Source organism: Canis lupus, chromosome 11 (assembly GCF_011100685.1).
Source record: "Canis lupus familiaris isolate Mischka breed German Shepherd chromosome 11, alternate assembly UU_Cfam_GSD_1.0, whole genome shotgun sequence".
In the NCBI taxonomy this organism is placed as follows: Eukaryota; Metazoa; Chordata; class Mammalia; order Carnivora; family Canidae; genus Canis; species Canis lupus.
The window spans coordinates 69,288,847-69,300,044 of record NC_049232.1 but is presented as its reverse complement, the minus strand read 5'-3'; the positions used below and the strand labels follow the sequence as shown (position 1 = coordinate 69,300,044).

General features: G+C 43.1%; 1 long non-coding RNA gene across 5 annotated transcripts in view; it reads right to left on the bottom strand.

The window, feature by feature from the left end:
* LOC106559509 overlaps positions 1–11,198 on the bottom strand; it is a 106,293-nt gene that overhangs the window by 30,912 nt on the left and 64,183 nt on the right. The window lies entirely within an intron of this gene.

Here is an 11,198-nt window from a genome sequence, read left to right as displayed (position 1 = left end):
CGAAATGCACAGGGTCACTAGCATTTTGACCCTAGCATGGTTTAGATCTATTTGGCAGGATGGCATTGCTTAGGCTATGAAAACTCGTAAATGTTTTGACTAAGGTACAAGAGGACTTTCACATCCCGAAAACGTCTGGTTCATTCAATAAGAGAGGCAGACTAGGTCCTTGGCTCCATTTCAACCTAAGCCACGTCACCCCAAAGGAAGTTCCACATCCGTGCTCGTCAGTAAACCGAGCTGGATTTTAAAAGTTTGACTAGCTCACTGTGCACGAGGCACGGCCGTTGCCAACAGTCTCTTGCAAGATTTTTTTCCCCAGGCCTCCCCCATCTTGTTCCCATGATTGCAACACTGGGGATTAATTCCTCAGGACAGGATTGCTCATTATACTCTGCACTTTGCTAAACACATGCAGTCGTCTCTGGTCTCAAGATTTCTTACTCTTCTAGGGCTTGGAGTCCTGAAAGTGTTCTGCCTTGTGGAGCAGAAATTTTTTCCTATGTGCACCACTCTCTTGGATACTGATAATGATGGCCTCATCCTGGCAGCTGAGCCTGGGCTAACCCCTGAATCCTTCTGCTCTAATGGTGAAGCAGAGTGTGGATCAGAGCAGTCACACCTGTGGCCTGCCCCAGGCCGACGTCCATATTTTGAGCTGTCCAAGTTCTGAGACAGATTTGCCCCCCACCCCTTCTCTCACCCCATTTTAAGAAGAAAATGCCAGCCCAGACAGAAGTTACTTTTTCGGAGTCACACAATGAGTTCTTGGCAGATCTAGGGCTGAGATACTGTCTTCCCGAATCATAATCCTGGGCTTTATCATTGCTCTTAGCAAATAGTATTTGTTTTAATAACTGGAGGAGAGATTGGAGGAAGTCATGAGAAGTATTATCAGATACCTTTGGGGGATGTAGAAGGGGGGAGGGGACTGCTTCCATGTCCCTTAGAGGAAAAAGCTAGGGCTAAGCAGTTGCAGTTTACAAGGTCATCGTTTGTGGCCCAATACCCAGAAAAAGTATTTACCCCCCAAAATACAATATTCCCAGATAGTGATTTCTCAGTCCCTGGATATATTCAAGCAAAGGGCTTATCTCAAGGGTTCTGGAGAAGCCGTTCCATCATTGAAGTGGTAGGAGGGATAGAGTCAAAGGATGTCTGAGGTCTTTTCCAAATCTATGATTATGTAGCCATTTGCATTTTTTTTAGTGCAGGCATTTTTAAAATTGACTTCCGTGTGTTCTACTGGATTATTAAGAACCTGGCAGGGCTTGTCAAGAGTTGAGTGGCTCCCAGCCTACAAGTGGCCGCCATTTCCCACTTTGTTCCAAGAGTGTCCAACACAGATTAACTGTTTGATCTTGACCAGTAGTGAATGCCATGGAACTTTAGAACCATTGGGATCTACAGAGTTTATCTACTCCAAGTTACATCATTTTAATGATGAAGAAACCTGGGCTCAGGGAGATGACATAAATGGTCCAATGTCAGACAGTAGCTGGTAGCAGTGCTGAGACTAGAATTCACAGCCCCTGACACCCAGCCCAGCAGTCTTTTCATTTCATCCATGAATCAGTTTTGTGGGTTTGTGTTTTTTTTAAGCACTTGTCACATGACAGCACTTATCTAGACTGGAGAGCAAGACAAGAAGGAACATGACCGGGCAAGTTCTAATCTCCTATTGCAAGCATTCAAGAGGAGGTAAAAACATGAGGATGCGCAAACGAAGTAGCTGAACTTAATCAAATGACTTTATTCATAAAGTCATTAAAATATGTAACTGCCCCCGCTTTTGTTCCAGGGGTATACAGATTGAACAAATGTAGGTATTTATGTGGTTTTACTGATAAACCCCAAGCGCTTTCATTGATCCTATGTTTTATGTTAAAACGTCACAATCCCAAGGTAAAATGCATATTGTATACTGTTGGATACTGGTAACTGGTAAACATCTTATATCTTCCGGCACTACTGTGCAAATTCTAATCACTGTGAATGAAATGTTGTATGTGTTAATGTATTTAATAGATGTAACTTAATAAATCGGCACGGAAAGCCATAAAATCTTAATAATTAGATCAATTCTTTTGTTTATCTGTTCATTTAATTTTCTTTCTAGATTAAGATCTAAGGATAACCTCTTGGGATTTTTTTTTTTTTAGTGCATCTAGCTCTCCATGTACTCGAATGCAAAATGGCAACCGATTGTTCACAAGTTATAATAAATCTTACAAAACTTTTCAAGTCCCACAAATTGAGGGATTCTGGTCAAATGAGGGGAAGGGAGACAAGGAGGGAATCCACTGAGCTTCTTCTACGAATTAGAAGACTCTGTGGGTAAGTGACATATCCAACCACCCTGAAAAAGAGAGAGTGAAGCCAGGACTGTGTTAGTGCTTGACGGAGCCCAGAACTCTCTGACACTATACACCCTGCCTCTTACAAAAACAGCAATTGGCAAGGATCAAAAGGGTTCAACTCAAGCCATCTCTTACCCTTTTCCGTCGCTGGTGCCCAGCCAATATTACTTGGGGACCATATTAAATTGCCATTTCCATGGGTCAGAAATGGTCACATAGAAATTTCATTTGTTGCCAGCTCATTGCCGCAGGTAAAATCAGATGTGGACCAAGGGAGAAGGATAACGCTCTCCTCTAAAACTTTAATCTCAAAAATTACTCTCCCAGTGGGAAAACCTGTGAATGTAGGGGTGCCCTTCGGAAACTTAGCTCTCAGGTTCAGCTCACACCCACTCCTGGAAGTGATGAGAGCAAAACATTTTTTATACTTACAGAGATAAATGAATTATTTGCCCTTAGCTTACTAAAAGCCAAATACCTACAAAAGTCATAATGCTAGTTCCCCAGATGAGAAAAACCATTCCTAATCCAGCTCACCAAAGTCAACATTTTCAATCAATTCTCAAAAGGACTCTCCATCCCTAGGAACTTGGGAGCAAAAAGGCAAAACTAACCAACTGTTAAGACATTCTGACTACCATCCCTGTTTCCATTGCTCACACTCACCCACACACACATAATAATAATAACAACAACAACAACAATAATAACAATGAAAATGCCCAAGGGTGGAATTATAGGAAATAGTAGACCCAGAGTCAACAGACCTGTATTCCAGGCCCATGTCTGCCAATTGGCAAATTCTGAGGCCTTGGGCCAACCAACTATTTCATCTCTGTAGATCTCCATTTCTTTCTCTGAGACTCCTGAGCAGAAGTAAATGAAGGCAACTAAAATCCCTTCCATAAGCAGTTTACAAACAGGTTTCAAGAATTCTGGGTTTATAATGCCTGACTTTCCAGTGAGTTTCCCTTTTTCTGGAGATAAGAGGGTTTCTCCAAGAGAAAGCAAAATTCCCTTGTACCTTATACTACAAAACTCTCCAGCTGGTATGTGGGGACTTTTCACCCCATCAGTGCAGGACATAGAAAGGTAACTAGAATTGAGATGTAAAGTCCAGAGTTGGCAAAGTAAAAGTTCCATTTTGACAGCAATCTTCATTCCCCCTCTGGCTTATAATTGGGCTTGGAAGCAGACTGGCCATTCCACATAACCCAGACTTTAACACCAGTCTCAGGGCATGCATTTCCTGTGTTCTTACCTTATGTCAGACACGGAGCTCAACTTCCTGTAGTTCATCTTACACCACAGATGGGATGGAATCACACTGTCAGTCCATTTCACAGATGAGGGAAATGAGGCCTAAGAGATGAAATCCACTTATCCAAAATTATTCGGCTAAGCCAGGATTTGAACCAAGGCAGAGTAAAAGTGCCCAATGCTCTGAGTTTATTGTTAGCAGTAAATAACAATAGCTGATGTTTATAGGGCACTTGGAGTGCTAAATGCTTCACCTGCACTATCTCCTTAAATCTTCAGTCGGAGCCTACCTCCCTAGGCTCAAGTCAGTAAAACTCATCTTCTCCATCCATGCCACCCCCCCCTTCCAGATTGGCATTCCTGGGAATGGACCGCCAAATCCTCAAAAGATGACTGGGTCTTTTATTTAATGCAATAACCATAGATTGAACAACCATTTTCACCCCAGGAAGGATCTGAGGATGCTGTCCCTTACTGAATGCCATGCAATACCTGATGTCTCATTCCTAGTACTTATAATAGGAACACTGGCACTGCCACTTTCCTATCAACCCAACCTTACCCATTCTGGGGTGCCCTAATTCTGACCACATGCAGGCCTCACATCAGCCCCAGCTCTCAACCACAAGATCACTTGGGTAACTTCTCCACTGGCCCCAGGTCCTTTGCAACATCGCCACCCACCTGGGGGTGACCTCTGGAGCTCCATTTTGCCTTTGTGTATTCTCTATTCTGCTTTTGTCAACCACAGAAAGATCTGAGCACCCACTATGTGCCAAGCAATGTGCTAAAAACACATTGTCCTTTCAGTATCGCAGAACCCTGAGAGTATAGAGTATCATCATGCCCATTCTCCAGATGAGGAATCTGAGGTCAGGGAGGTATAGTGACTTGCTCAGAGCCACACAGCCAGAGTCATAAATCTGGAGCTGGCCCTACCAGTTAGTCTAATTTCAGCTTCTCATTCACTGTCTGGCTCTGTGTCTCTTCCTCTTGCTCACTGTATAGGCTTGGACAAGTTATCTAACTTCTTTGGACGTCAGTGAGAATCCCTGAGTTCACTTCCAGCCCCAAGATTCTAGGAGCCCAACTAAGCAATGCCATAATTGTCATCACCCCAAACCACAGATGAGTAACCAGAATTATCATCATCCCAATACTACAGATGAGTAACATCAGGTCTCACGTTTTCAGGGGACACCCTACCAAGAGCCCTCTCTTCTCCAGGATATGCATTCATCCCAGGAGGCCAGGATGCACCATCATCAAAGTCTTTCCTAGTGAGCCTTACCTAGATTTGCCCCTGAACAATGCTGTTTGACTGGTTCCATGTCTATCAGGGCAATAATTTTCCATTTTGACTGCATGTTGGTGGGTGCAGGAAATAGGGATAGATTTAAAACTCTGATACCCAAGCCATACTCTAGACTGGTGAAATCAGAATCCCCAACTGTGGGAGACAAGCAACCATATGTTTTTGAACTCCCAGATAATTCCAATATACAGCTAGAGTTGAGAACCAGAATTTTCAAAGCACTGGCACATGAAGCAGAAAGCCAGACCCTGAAGCTACATTCTCAATTCCATGACATTCCAGCTGTGGAGACCACAGACAGCTGACTAGTCTAACTGAGGCTTGCTTTCCTCATCTGCAAAATAGGCATAACACTGGACCATATCTACAGGTGCCCTTGTGCAGATAAAATGAGATAATGCCCAGGAAGGTGCATGACCCTAGTCAGTGCTTAATAATGACCATTGTCATTCTGGCAGAAAATGACCTGGAAATTCTGTTCTCTATATTTCCTCCCTTCCCCATTTAAGGAAACAAAACCAAATTATGGAAGCTATAAAATTCTAATAAAGGCAAGTAGGGTAAATGATGGGCTGGGGGCTTGGTTAATTCATTCATCAATTGATATTTAATAAGCCACCTCAATGGGTGGGCCCCTGCTGGGTGCTGTGAGTGATTGTCTCACCAAGCTTCCATACCATTGAGCTGAAACTGTGAGGGGCTGCAATGAAGAAATTAACAAATCAAACCAAATTTTGGTAAGTGATCCTAAAGGAAAAAAGCAAGGTGTGAAGACAGAAAACAAGGGGGCTCACATCACATATGGGTGAGTCTGTTTGTTTGGTTTAGTTAACATTTGGACCTGGGACTCCACAGCACAATCGATAACTGATAGCAAGTGTGACTCACTCAGTGGGAACTGCTAATTACTAGGACATTCGGGGGCAAAGAACAAGATGGCTGAGTGCTGGCCAGCTGCCAGCTGTCCTGGAGTCAAAAACAAATGAGTCGCACCTTGGACTCTTCCAGCATGGTTGGTGACAACTACCCCATCAAGCCCTCGTACACCGCTCCAAGCTCTCAAACGGAAAACATTTCTCCTGCAGCCACCACGTGGGGTCCCATACTCCCTGCTATTTTTCAGGAATGACACCTAACTAGTCTTTGCTTCCCTCTCTGTTAGGAACTCTCCCAGTTCTCACCCTTGCACTGGGGAAAACAATCTGACACCATTAGAAAAAGCATTGGCAGTGTCCCTTCTCCCAAGAGTTCCATGGGGAGGAGAATAAGATGTGGGTGACAATATCCACTTTATAGAGAAGTAAACTGAAGCTCAGGGAAGAGGCCATCATGCCTAAGGAGTCATTGGAATAAAGGGAGCTGGGTCCAATTGACCCCAGTACCGTGTTCCCAGCCCTATGATGCCTCTAGAAGATGCAGTCCACGGTCAAAGGGTCAAAGATACCCAACTTTATTTACATAGCCAAAATAAATCCCTATAAGTGCTTGTAGATTTAATGCAGGCAGAAGCAGAAGAGTAAGACACTTTCAGGGATGTTCTCCTGCGTCCAGGACACTCTCCCTGTCCACCAACACTTTGGAGGCATTGCCACCTTCTACTACATGTTCCAAGGCAAGACCTGGGGCCATCTTAGACTGATCACACTCCCTGACCCCGACATTTAATCACTAAGGCTGACCCCATCTTTTATTCTTTATTTCAACACTCCTGCTCACTGGTCACTCTGCCCCATGTGCAGCCCACTCCAGTCTACTCACCACACAGAAGCCCGAGTGGTCTTTCTATAACAAATCATATCATATAACTCTCCCGCTTTAAAATGCCCTAGGAGCTTCCTATCTCCTCTGGGGGGAAATCCAAACTCCTGACCTTGAGAGCACTGAAGTCCAGTCTTGGTTCGGCCTCCTGTTTCAGTTGGTGCTCCCCTTCCCCTAAGTTGGGGGCAACAATATGCTAATAATTGTTTAACAATCAGCTCTCCAAAATAAAGCCCTGACCTGTACCATTTACCACTATCCATGGTGTAGATATTTGCACCATGATCAATTCAAAGCCAACAACATAGGGCCACTGAATGGAGAGTTGAGGGGAGTCGGGTATGGGCACACCATTACATAGTATTTCCAACCCTCAGATACCATAGAAATAAGTAACTGCAAGAGGCTAGAGGATAATAAAATGTGGTGACAATTAAGAAGTGACAAGTTTTGAGGATTTATTACCTTTAATTATAGTATTAGCTTTAATATAATGTATTTGAATGGAAGTGTATGTAATTTAATTCTTAATCATGGCTATGTTTAATGACCAGCTCACAAAATTCCTGAAAAGTTAACATCCAGCTCTTGCAAACTGGTAGACGTTGGCTTCCGCCCCACTGGCTAAAGCACTGCTTTTCCTCATTTCTTGGCCTATTTTTCACTCTGAGTGGAGTGCCTGCCTTCCTCCCTACCTCAAGGGGAAGACTCCGCTCCAATGTCACTTCCACTGTGGAGCCTTCCCTGGATGACCCCATACTGGGGCTCCCTCAGACCCCACCCCATCCCCTCCTCCATCACAGCTCATTGCTTTTCTGTCTTTCCCCCATTAGATGGTATCTTATTGCCTCTTGGAAACTAGCATCAAGTGGAGCCTAAATAATGTTCATGGAGCAAACTAGTACCCGTAGTCCCTTCTTGTTAATTTATCTTCCAATTCCCAAATGGAGATTTATTGTTTTAATATTATTATCATTAATTTTATTATATATTATTCATTATTATTAGTTTTTATAATTATGCATTTCCAATCAGAAATTATTATAGGATTTATTCAATCATGTCTCTTGATCTTGCCCAAACATGCTTTACATGGGGGAGAGAAGCAAGTTGGGGAAAGTGGAAGTAGATGTTTCCACACAAAATCCACAAAATAAATTTTTATCATTTATGTTTTGGCAGATATGTAAGTTCAGATGCCACCTTCATCCCCACTCCAGAATAACTCTCTCCAGCAAGAAGACAGGAGAGAAAGTCAGGACAGGAGGAAGGTAGACCAACCAAGCAGCATCCTGGAGCTTACTCTGGAAATGGTGCAGAACAAACTGGGAAAGAGAATACAAGCACCTGCCAGAGCAGGCTCTGGTGGACACTTCCTATTTGCTCAATTTTTATTCAATTCTCAAGAGAGTATCCATCCAGAATTATTACCTCCATCTTACAGCTGAATAAATAAATGAAGGCTTGAAGAAATACTTTGACTCTTCCAAAGTCTTATAGGTCATGAGCTTGGGAGCTAAGATTTAAACTGAGGGCTGGCTGATGACAAAAACCATGTTCTACAGCTTTTCGTGAGTTAATTACACCTCAGTGAAGCAGTTTTTGTTATGTGCTCTTAATCACTATAACAAAATATACTGTTGCTTTGTCCTCTTCTTTCCAGAAGGCAGGCAAGCAGGCAGGAAGGAAGGAAGGAGAAGAAAGGGGGAGAGAGAGGAAGGAAGGGAGGGAGAAAGAGAGAAAGAGAAAGAAAGGATAGAGGAGGGAGGGAAAGATAGAGGGAGAGAGGGAAGGGAAGGAACACTTATCATAAATGAGAACTGTCCCTGAGGCAGATACGACACTAGGTGTTTCACCCTCATTAATTCATTTGACCTTCCCTAGAAGATAGGTATTATTACTCCCATTTTATACACAAGCAAACTGAGACTAGAGAGCTTAAGAAAACTGGCCAATGCTGCACATCTCATAAGCAGAACTCAGCTGCCAAAGGCTTTCTTCCTGCCATGCTCCCCACCTCTCCCTTCTGACCTGCCAGTGCCCCCAGCCCCACTTCCACGTGCAGCCACACCCAGTGGAGGATGGCAGTACAAATCAGTATCTGAGCATCAGCTCCAAAGAATGTAAATCAACACATGGTTGCTCCAGGAGGACCAGGCTCAGCATCCGGATTCTTCAAGATGACAAGAAAGTAGCCCGTGATTGCATCAGCCAGATATTCTAAGCAGTGTCCCGTGGCTTTGTGAAATGAAGAAGGAAGCTAAGAAGAGAGTACTGAAAAACACTGGACATTTCCCTGTGCTTCCCCAATCATCCCCCGAAACAAATCCTGAAAGGTTAAATGTGGTTTCATCACCAGTGTGGGTGTCAAGTTCATACAAGAGAGAAGAAGTCATTCATACGGTACTTAAGCCTTCTTTACATAAAGGTATGTTACATGAACTCTGGAACCCAGTGCAAAACCACAGAGGGAAAATGCAGCCCCATGCAATACAGCATAGAAAAGCCCAGACCAAAAGACCTGGTCTCTACATGTTGCTCTCTCAAGTGCTTTTAGGCAGGTCACACAACAAAGTTGTTGTGCATTCATCCAATTAACAGCAGCACTTGGTTCTGAGCTCTACGCTGAGCTCTGAGAAAACAAAGAGAAAGAAGACGTTGGGACTTCCAGCTCTACCATGCAGAATAGTGGCTAAGGGTCTTACCTTCCTATCATAACAGCCATAAAACTGAAAATATATGTGACTCAGCTGCCTTGGGGCTTTGGCAGATGTCAGGTTGTGGGACTGCTGAGGCAGCTAGAATCTGTGGGGAAGGCTGCAGGAAAGAAGGACACTATGCAGAGAAGCTGCAGAAATCTTCTTGCAGGTCCCTTTGGTTGGGTATTAAAGTGTGCACATGCAGAAGTTTTGCAGAGGGAGCCACCAGGGGACCTAAGATTCTGAATGGAGATCACAGGGGTCACACACTACTGGGGTCCCATGGGGTTCTGACCAGCTGGAGTCAAAACAGATGACTGGAAGCCCAGGCATTCAACTGTGACCTCAGAAAGGCCATTTTTAGGAGGAGGCTACACCATACTCCATGCAGCTCATCCTGACAAGCCCTTAGAACAAGCCTTGATGGGATCAAGCCCACCAGGAAAAAACCCAACACCAACAACAACTCAATGCCTTTCGAGAGAAGGTCACAAAAATCCAGACTCATGACATAGCATCTACATATGTAACATACAATAAAAAGTCATGAAACATGGGGTCAGGAAAAATTCTACACATAACCAGAAAGAGAAAGAAATCGATAGAAACATACCCAGAAATGGCAGAGCTGTTGGAATCAGGAGACAATGTCTTTAAAATTGCCATTATAGATATGTTCGTAGTTCTAAATGAAAACAGTGGGCATAAGTGAACATCTAGGGACTCTCAGTAAATAACTAGAAGCCATGAAAACAATCAAAAGCAAATTCTAGCAACAAAAAACACCATACCAGAAATTTTAAAATTCACTGTATGGATTAAACAGCATAATGTACATTGCAGGGAAAAAATGTACTGATGAACTCAAAGACAGGTCATTAGAAATGATCCAAACTAAGGCATACAGAGAAAAAAAATACTGAAGCTGAACTTGGGTGACCTGAGGGGCAAAATCAGGTCCAACATATATATTATTAGAGCTCCAGGAAGAGAGAAAAAAAAAAGATTGGAAGCAGAAACAGCAACAGCACAAAGAGAAATAATAACCCAAAATTTCCAAATTTGATTATAAGAAAAAAAAACCCATGGACCCAAGAAACTCAATAAGCTACACATAGGATACATTAAGGAAGAAGAAGAAGAAGAAGAAGAAAGAAGAAGAAGAAGAAGAAGAAAGAAGAAGAAGAAGAAGAAGAAGAAGAAGAAGAAGAAGAAGAAGAAGAAGAAGAAGAAGGAGGGGGAGGGGGAGGGGGAGGGGGAGGGGGAGGGAGGGGGAGGGGGAGGGGGAGGGGGAGGAGGAGGAGAGAAGAAAGAAAGAAAGAAAGAAAGAAAGAAAGAAAGAAAGAAAGAAAGAAAGACCAAACAAAGACATCATATTCTAATGAATGAACACAAGACAAATCTTAAAAAGCAGTCAGAGAAAAAGACACATTACATTCAGGCAAACAATGACAGGAGCTGTATCCAGGTTCTCAACAGAGACAAGACAATAGAATAAAACCTTCAAATTGCTGAATGAAAAATGGATCAACACAAAATTCTATATTGAGTGAAATTCTCCTTCAAAAATGAAGGCAAAATAGAGACAAGATGGTCTCTATTGGGAGACAGGAGAGCAATGTAGGAGTCTAGACTAATCAAGGGATGAAAGAAATCATGCCTCTCTGGCCCTTTCCCTGAAATCTTGGGGAATGAGAGAGAAGATTGCGATTTTACTGACACCCTTCCCCCCACTCAGAAGGGCAATTTCTTCCTGTTACTCATTCCAGAAATAGCTTTTGCCTACCAAAAAGTTTTGAAAATTTT